This window comes from Stegodyphus dumicola, chromosome 6 (assembly GCF_044657685.1).
Source record: "Stegodyphus dumicola isolate Sdum_Otavi_A_Nest chromosome 6, ASM4465768v1".
Classification (NCBI taxonomy): domain Eukaryota; kingdom Metazoa; phylum Arthropoda; class Arachnida; order Araneae; family Eresidae; genus Stegodyphus; species Stegodyphus dumicola.
In genome coordinates, this window is record NC_140773.1 from 210,983,367 (window position 1) to 210,995,492 (window position 12,126).

The 12,126-nt window shown below is 34.4% G+C and overlaps 1 protein-coding gene across 1 annotated transcript in view; it reads right to left on the reverse strand.

Moving 5' to 3' along the window:
- The window catches only part of LOC118186730 (uncharacterized), a 120,507-nt gene extending 109,626 nt beyond the window's left edge, over positions 1-10,881 (reverse strand). The window contains exon 1 of the mRNA XM_085817946.1: positions 10,741-10,881. The gene's annotated coding sequence lies outside the window, so the exon portion shown is untranslated. The remainder of the gene's footprint in view (positions 1-10,740) is intronic.
- Between the last annotated feature and the right edge of the window lie 1,245 nt (positions 10,882-12,126).

The following is a 12,126-nucleotide window of genomic DNA, read 5'->3' on the forward strand; positions in this document are numbered from 1 at the left end:
GACACAACGTAATTTCAGCCTTCCTGATTCGCCGTTATAACGCTTCTGATTCGCAAGGCAGTGATCCCAGCATTGTTCTGGCCCCTTCTGGGCCTCATGATTATCTTCTTCTTTCCGACCAGCAGATGGAGCGACATATGTCACACGGCTCCAGTTCTTCCCGGCGTTTCCTGCTTTATGGAGGATTAAAGTGTCCTCGCTTTCTACTTTATTTCTAAGATCTCTCGTGGAATATTCAGTTAAAGCACTCTCTAAGGATCTGGCGAGAGCTATTTTGTAATAGCTGTAAGCCAACATAAGAACTACTTCCAAGTTCCTTCGTTGCATCGAAAGCACAATATGCATCTCTAGACGCAAGCACTATTGATCGCCGACTTACACCACCTGATCACACAACATTCTTGATTCGTCTTTTCGAATTATGTGAGGCTAAAATTCACGTTCACTCATATGTAAGATTCACTTGACTGCCAGTTTCCTTGCTGCAGACCGAAGGGTGGGGGGGGTCTCCCTTTTGTTTTCAAATTTTGGATTTCCCTACTAGAACGCTTCTCGGGGTTATGTATGTGTGGTAACCCCATACAGAAATTGTCTGAGGTACCGGAAATAGCATGATATTTGATGCATCTTTGTTGCAGTACTTTTCTGTTCATTTAATGAAGGCCATAATGAGCATGATGTTAGAAGAGCATTCCTCTATGCCTTTTTAACATCATGCCTACTGTGGGCAGGAAAGCACTGCTTATGCAGTAGATGTCTGTCCTGTCTAAACACTATAGTTTCTAAGTTTCTTCGTTGCAGATTTCTTTGCTTCTAATGAATGGAACTACCAGTTTGCCATCAAAATCGAGTCTTGAATATAGTCTATCTTTTCTGTCTTAATAACTGTAGGATTTAAAATGAAATACGTCACACTAGCCTGACTATAAGACCTCTTCACATAAAAACGGATCCCATATTTTTAAGCTATTTTACAAGTGGTCTTATATATAATATGACCTGATATACATGTCCTTAACATTAAAAGCTAAAAAATACATGTTTTGTCGCCTACATTTAAGTAAATGCAAAAATAGTTTAATTATATTTTTAAGTGTTAGGGTGCGGATATAAAACGGAGAAGATTTGTAGAAGAGATTCAAAAGAGGAATACATCGTCTTGTATTCAAGCCAATATCACATATTTTAAATACATTCACGTTGTTGGGTAATTTCTCTGTTTGTATATCAAATAAGTGATGATGACATGAAAAAGGGACTCCGACCGCTTTAAAATAAAGTTTCTCTGGAGAATTTCTTCACGCACAAGAATAAAAATTAATGTCTTTTATTCAGCATCCATTTAAACCCTTTTCTTGGAAATCTATTCTTTACATAGAAAACTTATCTGTCTTCTAAAATTCTCGTCTTGCTTTCGAGAGACTGCTAAAAATATTACGAACTGCGATGATAAAGGCGAGCGAACTTTAGCTGGAAGTGACATTCCAAAGATATCAATATCTCTCGCATCGCTTGTTGTCGAACTTTTCATTTCAGAATGTCAAGCTTCGTGGATTAAAGAGATTTTTTCCATCCAGTTGCGTTATTTCTTGCTTACGGATGTGTCTCGTTCCGTTTGTCAGTTTCTGAATGGTGTATAAAGTTAGCAAAAGCAAATTCAAAGTTATGCTCCAGCCAAAGAGGATTTCTTGGAAAGAATTGGTTTTTGACAAAAATAATGTGTTTTTGTGGGAGGGATGGAAACAAGGAAGGTTAAATATAGTTTCGCTGGAAAGGATAGGTCTAGAATTGCTAATTTAATAATTCAAACTGAAATGTAATAGTACTATCCAAATCAATGGCAGTGTCAGCAAGATCAAATTTCTCAGACTCATAATAAATAACACTGGATTCCTAATCTAATGCGCATTAACAGGAGCACATCGAAACCAGTCAAAGCCTTGAACAGGATGAAAGGCTTGAATTGGAATTTGCAACCGAATAACTAAAGAATACTGTGTAATAAAAGATTTTTGTTGTTATTACTATTAAAACCCCTGTTATCATCATTACACTATTACTGACCAATTATTATTATTATTATTCACTAATTATTATTATTATTATTATTAATCTATTATCATTAATCGATTATTTTATCGATCGATTATTAGCAGTAGTACTATCATTATTTTATTGAAGTAATATTTTGATTATTCTATATAATAACAAGGCTATTTAAAAGATCGCACGCCTAAATATGTCTTGAACGATTGATCATGTATTCGTGTTTTCAGCTTACGAACTGAGTCAAATCAAGCTTAATAAAATCACGTAGGTCACGTGATATATTAAATCACTATACGGTTAGGTGGTGCCAATGCCTGCAGTATGCATATTGTTTAACTAGCTGAACAACAGAAATTATTAAAATTAAAACAAAGGCAGAGTATTACTGGTATGTGTGTATATATATATAATGCATGTATTACTGATATATATTGCATTAGTGGTTAATAAATTGTATTACTATTTCCGTTAATAAAAAGGTTGTTTTAGTTTGAAAGATAAAAAGAATATTCTGTGACACATCGAATCATTGAGAGCTAGCAAGTTGCTACCCCAAGCATGATAAATGCGAGTAAGAGAAAAATTATACAAGTTTGCTATGCAACGTGACGTCGACATTGAAGAGCCTTCCGAAAGAGGACTTTAAAAGTTGTTTCCACAACTTATGCAGCCGAGCACAGAAGTGTATTATGGCAGATAGGGATTTCTTCGAAACATATTAAAAGGTTACGTTTTTCACAGCATTTGTTCTGGTGTTATTAAGAGCAGTCCTGGAAATTAACAGCCACACCTTGTATGCCTTGTTACCAGAAAGCTAAGTAATGTTATGTAAGAGATTTTCAAAATGAGAAGACTAGACAAGGTAGCTGAATTGTGTCTCTTTGCAACCCTCAGTACTTTTATTTTTAAAGTAGAATTTAAAATACTATACTAAATAACGCTTATATTGACAAATAGTAATTACAATTTTAAATTATCTTATAAAAAGTTAGATTAGTATATTTTAAGATTAGTATATTTTATTTAATCTAATGGCAGGCACTTTCTTATTCAGCATTGGCCACTCCTGAGGCCAGGTAGTGGCCATTTTATTACGTACGCATCTAATAGACAGCGTATTATAGGATAGACAGCTACAACCATGCCTTGTCCGGGATTCGAACAGGGACACTTCAGTACCGCAGTGTGCTCCCGTAACCATTGTACCGTCTGGGCGGATTTACTTTTAAGATGAATGTACTTTTACTGAAGGGTTATTTTTACTTCGTTTTATTATTATGTAATTTTTGCACTTTCACTTCATTTTTGCATTTCATTTAATGTATAGCTTTCTATAAAACCATTCTTGTATGTCGTTACCTACTGAAACTTAAAACATAATTCAGAAATTCGGTCATGTCTCAACACAAATTTAAGAATTTCGATGAAGTACAAAACTGACTGTCTTCGACAATTACCTCGTCCTTTATAGTAAATGAAAGAACACGCGATATGTTGAAAAACAAACATAAAATTTTGAATGCATTTAGTGATCTTGATCCGTAACAGATATGAAAGAACTCAGAAAAAATAATCTCTTCATAAACCGTCACAGGCAGTTACAAGGCGCTTTCCTTATCTAAATCAGTATCAGCTTTATAACTATCAAATTTCGCAGATCATAATAAGTTTAGATTCTGATCTAATAGTCATAGAAAGTAGTCAAAGTCTTGAAGAAGATGAAAGGCTGGAAGCGGAATTTGCAACCCAAAATGGAAAGAATACTGTGTAACAGATCTACATCTGCATTACGAGCTTTTCTTATAATAAAGAAAAAAAAGAAATTAATTTAGCGATGTAGCGCCCATTTTTACTAAATGTGTATAGACATTAGGTTAATTGGAAACAGGAGAGATGAAAAATGAGGAACGCCCTCGCCGGGAATCGAGCCACGAACCTCAGGAATGCGCGCCCAGCGTGATGACCACTACACTACGAAGGCATGCTAAGAAGGCGGGAGAAATACCTTATAAATGTAATCAAGGGGTTCAAAATAACATCTAAATGGTTGTAGGTGCTCTAGCAAATATCGTACCATTACACATAAAATGCATGCACGAAGCTACGATGCATTTTATGTGTATGTATGACGAATGTACGAATGTGCAAGATATGACAAGCGACACATGTATGACAAGCTTGTACGAGTGTATGACAAGCAGAAATAAGATGGGACCCACTTTTTTACCACTTGAATTTGAAAGCAGAAAACATCCAGTAGGGAAATTGAATATATTGATGTGTATTTAAAACAGTGTACAAAACACATCTTCATATATTAGCTCCTTTACGAATGACTTAAGACAGATTCTAAATAAACAACGAAGTAAGCAATGTAGTATTTTATATGCGTCACCAACAAATAAAATGTGTTAAAAGTCTATTTACGTGCTAACTATAATGCTTTCCGAACCAAATTATCTGCGATAAGACATGCAATATCTCAGCAATATATGAGAATATCAGCAACCGAATTATTAATTTCGATAGTCAAGCGACAATGCAAGTTCCGATATAAAACATCTCTCTATAATAATTTAAGATGTTTATGATAACGCTTTATCTTGAGAATCCCTGAAAATAATACTTGAACTAATACACAGATCACCTCGACGAGACGACAGCATAAAATGTATCATATCCTGAAGAACAAGAAGTTCAGAATTGTGGATTACAGAACATTTCTTGTTCTTCGCAGTGATTATTTGTTTTATACCCTGTCACAATGTAGTGTCGCAATCCATATCTCATCTGCTGTCACTAGTTGCGAATTAAAGTTGTCTTCATCGGCGTTTATCACTGAGAGTAGTTCCTGGAAATTAATCAACTTGGTTGTTCCTTGTGCCTGGCGTCATTGTTCTAGGTGCTCATTCTGGTACCTAAAATATTGAAGCCTTCATCACCTTCATAATACCCAGATTTTCATTAATATTCTTTCCCACCGAACTAACACTGATGCCCGTTTTCCGTCGCAATCTCAACTGTAACAGATTTCTGCACGTATGTCTTGACATTTTTACGCATTTCTCATCCGCCACCATAATTTCAAAAAATCAGTCGTAAAATTGCTACGATAATTTCAACGTTAGGACACAATTATAATTCTTCTAAATTGTTCTTCAAACATTTCGAAACACAGCTGGTTCATAACACCATTTTCCATATTGTCACTGGGCTGTTATGCATCACAGTGCCTTTTGGCATTCAACGCAACAGCTCTTGGTCTCTTCTCTTGATATGAGGAAAAGCCTGCACATATCCTAGCGCCACAGCCATTTTCTGCACTTTGATATTGTATCGGCTCATAATGAACATAATACTAGCAGTTCTGTATAACAGAATACATTTCTTGCTCAGGCTCATAACTTGGATGTACTTTCCGTTGAGTGGTTACAAAAAACGATATTTAATCCTCAGGCTGTCTTCACACGATGTTTTCGACGCTCAAACACCTAAACATAATCTCCTGGATATATCATGTTTATGACTTCATTTGCTTCAAGACCGACTATTTTGTATCCCTTATATTAGATTATTTGAAGACGGCAAAACCCACAAAAGTTATCTGTATTAAGAGGTGGATGTCTATGGACTTTCTGTAGACTTTCTAAGAGAAACTGGCTAGTATTCACCACGAAAACTAACTATGCAGCTAAGCCGGTTGCTTGGGATCGAACGCCCAGCATTCAGCAATCTCAATCACTCGGTCACCAGTGGGGTCTATATTTTGAGTCGAACGCCCAGCATTCAGCAATCTCAATCACTCAGTCACTAGTGGGGTCTATATTTTTAGTCGAACGCCGAACATTCAGCAATCTCGATAACTCGGTCACTAGTGAGGCTGTTCACAGCATTTTCTAATTCAAAATACCTTAAGTTCAATTTTTATTCGAAATGGCAGTTTCATAGCTCATAGAACTGCCATTTTGAAGCTCTCTAAATAAGCTCTTATTTCTTTTTTTAAAAAATTATGGTTTTTGGTTTGGTTTATTTAATTACGGCAAAGCACACTAGGGCCATCTGCCTAAGGGGAGGGATGCCTTCCTGGAGGACTTTCTAAGGGAAAACTATCTCGTATACACGTTACACATGGGGAAAACCACGAAAGTGCCCATGCAGCCAGCCCGTTCGCGGGATTCGAACCTCGGACCGAACTACCAGTGTTCCTCGACTTTACCGCTCGGCCGCTGGTGGGCCTTAAAAAAGCATGAAATACACTTCTTGAACGAATTGAACTCTACAATTAGAATCTAGAATCTAGAAAGTTTTTTATGTGTATCGAATCATCAGGAATGTGTATTTCAAATCTATGAAAATAGTATATTTCCGTAAATTAAATATTCTAATAAGGAATTATACATTTATGTAAAGTAAACATTTTCAAAATAGTTCCATCTTGAAGTTCAGAATAAAGGAATAATCTGTGAGAAATCTACAAATTTCATTTGCATTATTATGCAAAGCCAAAAGTACTTTAGGGTCCAACAGAACTATCACTTTAAATTAGTAGCCAATTCTGACATTTTTCATGGTGAATTCAATTTTGTTCAAGCGTTTTGAATTCATCCTTTTTATGTGAGCGAGAAAGTTTTTACTGGAATCAGAAAAATGTTATTTGTTCTGCTTTATGAATTAGATTTCCCCGTCATCAAGTTATATTTTCGGAAGTTTAAATTTTCGAGTGAAATAAGATAGTTTTTCCTCTTATCAGTAAAATGTAATTTAAGTTCTCTGACTTTTTAATACATTTTCTTTTTTATAAAAGCAAACATAATATTTTTGAGGAAATATAAAATTGTTACTATTACATTGGTTTCGAACAGGATGTGCGTTAAGTTTAGAAATCGATATCAAACACATACAAAAAACAGAAAGAAAAAAGAAGGCAATCCAATAAATACATTATTTCAAAGATCTGAAATCACAGATAATGTAATTCGATGCGATTGAATCTATTTTATAGAATAAGGAATTCTTCAAATTATTTTCTGAAAATGAATTGGTGTGTATGACAAATGCGCACTGTAGGTATAGAATAAAATAATCAGATTAGTCCAAATGGTACAATTTGCGAAAACTGGCATCAATAATTTGTGTACAGAATCATAAACTTGAAATTTACAGAAAAGCAATATCTGTTTCTGAGAAAATGTTTTTCTTTTAACATTCGCGATTTGTAAATTCTTTCATTAGCATTCTGTAAGTGCTAATGTAACCATAATGTACTCGCGTGCAAGGTTATTGAGGTTTCATCCGTGATTTGTCGTCGTCCGAGAGTTAAAGGGACGCTGTTAAACTAATACCAGATAAATACATACAAAACAAAACATAACACCTTTTTTACAAAATCTATATTATTTTCAGTAGGAATATTCATCTTATTATGTCATTGCAGTGTTGTGAAACAACCCGCATAGAGAAGCGATTTAAAATATGCGGGGCTCGTGGATTTGGAGTAATTCATGATAACACTTGATGACAAATCAAAATGCAGTTTATTCGCCAGTAATACCCAGAACAGTTTCAAAGACACGTTTTGAAGTTGCCGAAAAACTACGATAAATACACTGAAACAATCAGCAACACAGTCTTCAGGATATAACAGTGAAAACAGCTTCCCGGCAAAGCACTAAAATACAGCTCCCGACTCAGTCGATCTCTCTCAAGCTAGTCTCTGAACTCAAGACACTACTGCTTAACTGAAGATATGCTCTCCAAGAACAGACAAGTATGTACAACTTTAGCCTACCTTCGAGAATATTTCCGAGAAAAGGAAGAATAAACGCTAAGAACGCGTTCTAGAATGTTCTCGCTCCGTCTATGGCATATCCCTATTTTTGTTGTCAAATTACGTGCCAAATGTGGCAAATCTGCCTTTTCTGCAACTTTCTGGTAATCCTAACAACCCTTGGCGGGGAACCTATCTTACCGCAGCTGAGCATTTTCGCAACAATACATTAGGATACACATATGCATTCGGGATAATCGAAAGAATATCTTTGTGTTTGGACCTTTCTTTCCCCTTTGAGTGGTATTTCTTACTATTGAAATCGTGAAAAATTTCGGGAATCAAATATTTCAAAGAAAATACTCATTTTGACCGCTCTCAAATCCATTTGAATGATTTTTTGCGTATCATATGTACGTACGGACAGAATAAAAAACTCTTTTCTTTCCAAAACGAATCGTAAAATGGATTTAGAATAGATTCAGAAGACTTTTTTTCTTGACGTCTCTACGTATATACATATGTAAGTACGTGCGCATCTCTCATAACTCAAAAAATGAGTAGCTGTAGAACATTGAAATTGTGCATGCATATGGGGCTGTTACATCATGTAGTTGTGGACCTCCCTCTTTTTTGTAGAATCCCAACGTTCAGCAACTTTACAGCTTTACTCATTCAGCCACTAGCCTGGAAAAAAATTTAAAGTACATATTTCTGAACTATCTAAGAGAATGACGTCATTACAAATGCGAACTGACGTCTGGAATTTCATTACTCTTAAGTCTTTTTTTTTAATTAAAAGCATATACTAGCAAAATTACAGCTGTATTTGCATACTAATATTATCTAATAATAATGCCAAATATTATTAAACAAAACCACCATTAATTCCTTTTAACAGTACTGCAGTTCATGCAATCAACATCATTCTTTAACCGACAATCTAAATTATAATGAAGGCCCATAATGAAAACTGGCCCAACCACGGCCGAGCGGTAAAATCGCTGAACACTGGTAGTTCGGTTCGAGGCTGGAGTCCAGCGAATGGGTTGGCTGCATGGGCGTTTTCGTGGCTTTCCCCATGTGTAACAAGCCAGTTTCCCTTCGAAAGTTCTCCACAAAGGCATTCCTCCTCTTAGGCATACAGATAGCCTTCGGGTGCTTTGTCATAATGAAATAAACCAAACCAAACCATTATTAAAATTTTGACTTATTACTTAAAATGAAGTACTTTTTCTATTAGTATCTGACAGGATTTTGGGATTAAATGGACTTCTTTTCAATGTATTTTTATTATGCCTGTGAGTTTAAGAAACAACGGATTTTGGGATGCGTATTTTAACACACATGCACATATTTTTTTATCCGTCATTCATTCAGAAAATCACATTTCTAATTAAAGTGCTTTTGGGAAATAGAAAGAATTTATGTGAAAATAAGTGTTAGAAAGTTTATCGATGCTATTAAGACGTACCATAATTAATATATGTGATGTTAATTGAATTAGTTATATGAATTTTTTCTACTAAATCTCATGAATTAAAACACTTATAATTTAAGCTAAGCTACAACTGATGATATTTTTAATGAATGTATATTGTAATGACAAGGTTGTAGATTAGAAAAGTGAATAATTTGTTTAGGTTCAGATTTAAGGTAATATTTACCCTGAACTCATACTGTCAACGTTCACATCCGCACCCATACGCGTTTAGATAAAATTTTCACCTTCCATTTCTAACTAATGAATAATAAGCCAGCATATAAATGTGAATTTTTTAAAACTTTTGCAAGTACTAGGTGATTTTAAATTGTAATTCCAAATTTATAATATGTATGCATCACATCTGCTGCTCCAAATTAAAGAATTGCATGCAAAATACTCAACTGATAAAATCAGGCATAACAATCCTTTAGGTGTTGAAGAAGAGATGTGTACCTGATCGCTCTTCGAAATCCATATATTATTCAAAATCAACACCAAATTAAGACCGCCTGTTTCTCTCACTTTAAAATTATATATTGACATGTTTAACTTCTAGATTGACACATCGATAAATTTTGAGTAATTTAGTTCCCTGCAGTGCTTTATTCTGAGTTTGATAGTTGCAAAATCTGTTTCAGGTAGGTGAACAACGAACAAATATATGAACAAACTGTAAGATACGGATTAAAATATGATTGCAATAATTTTTTTAAAAAATCTGAAAGCTTTCATATTTTATAATACGCCAAAGGGACGTTTTTCAACGTTTTGTGTCTTACCTTTATGTATTAAATATCATATTCTTCGCACTTCATTTCAAGTTCAATTCAAATGCAATATCGAAAAATAATTTAAAAGGAGCACATCATTAAAATTTCGAAACACACTGGAGATAAAAATGTTTCTCTTTCCGTAACAGTGGTGCCACTGCTCACTTTGAAAGCGATAATTTTGTTAATCAAAATTCGTTAAAGTTTTACACACAATATAAAATAGATAATAAAATAAATTCCAAATTTGGGTTGCCAGATGCCCATATTGGAGTGGATATTGTTTTATTCAAAATTTGATATCTCTAAGTACCGTTGTTTTTTTCACAGTGCAAGAAACATACGTACATTCATGCAGATTCTTCATTATTTAATTTCTTTAAATATACTTCAGGGCAATATTGGTAGCATTTGGTGGCAACAATTTGAAAAATGAATAATGAATCAAATTAATATTCCAAAACGAAATTAATAACTCTCCTGGACAAATTGCCCCTTAATTTAAAAAAATAATTAATTAATTAATAAAATGTTTAATAAATAAACGTTTAATGGATTAATAAAATGTTTCATTTAGCTAACTCAGAGATTTTACAAATGCATGATTTCTGCAAAAAAAATACTAAAAATATAACTTAAGATAAGGTGAAGGATTAATTGATAAATACCTGTTCAAGAAACCTCCACTTCAAACAAATTTTAACTCAGGAAACAGTGAAGCCGCAATACTGGAGCCTAGATTTTCAATATGAGAATATCTTTCCTGTAGCACAGATGTTTTCCGGGATACTTTAGACTTTTCATGCAAACCAGATATGTCGAACTGTAAAGCATCAGAAGTTATGACAATATGCATGTCAACAGATGTTCCTAATTTCCAACAATACAATCAAAATCAACGCAAAATATTTCACCTCATTTTCTGTGTTTTTAACATAATTTAACAGTTGTTATTTGTAGAATGAAAGGAAATGTAAAAAAGAAGAAAAAAAAAAGGAAAGAAATGTAAAAAAAGAAATAAATCTTCTACTAAAATTAGTGATACTTTTTGGACATGATATTATCTTTATTGGATTTCTGAGAAAATAATTTCCTTTTCCGTAATGTTAAAAAAATGTGATTACATTTTCCCTCACACCTCTATGTGAATAAGGAGGTTAAGTAACTATAGGACATAGACGAAATCTAATAATATAAAAAATACAAATGATTATATTGCAACAAAATATGTATAACAGTATAACAAAAAGTGTCATACATATTACTGCGTGGGTTCTAGATATATTCTTCCTTCTTAATGTGGACGTGAGCGAAATGTGGGCATTGCATAAACCAGACATTTACACAAAATCTTTATTAACACACAAACAAAGCAAACAGTTAACACAAAAATAGAAGCCACGTTTATAATTACGCCAGCATACAGCGGGTTACTTTCGTTACTAATCGTCCCTTCTCTTCTACAGTAAGTCACGTGAGAAAGAGGCGTTGATGGCCCTTTCGGCTAAACTGCGCATGCGTGGTCATCACGTCATGTTATTAAGTACATGAAAAATTAGCAATGCTCTCGCCCGGACTCGAACCTGGATTTGTGGAATACGCGCCGAGTGTGCTACCATTACACCACGAAGGCATGCAAAGAGGGGGGAGAAAATCTTTATATACTCCCCCTTTTAAAGGGCGACTAGGTATTAGGGGACCAATCACCAAATCCTGGTGGTGAAGAATCATCATTCACCACCTTTTAATTTTAGCGCCACTGTAGAGCCCTTAGGTTATTTTGATGCTGGAGACGTGAAAAATGAGCAATGCCGTAGGATTACTCGAATCTGACCTCTCGAATACACGCCGAATGTGCTACTGTTGCACCACGAAGACATGCAGAAAGGAGGGAGAAAATACCTTATAGTATTACTAATAGTTTTGGAGAAAAACTGGGGAGGGGAAGGATATTTTCCTTTAAAAATACTATGCTAACTTATAAGAAGTGTTAATGCGAAATCATTCGCAAATACTAATAAATGATGTATTTAGAAATAATATTTTAATAGAAT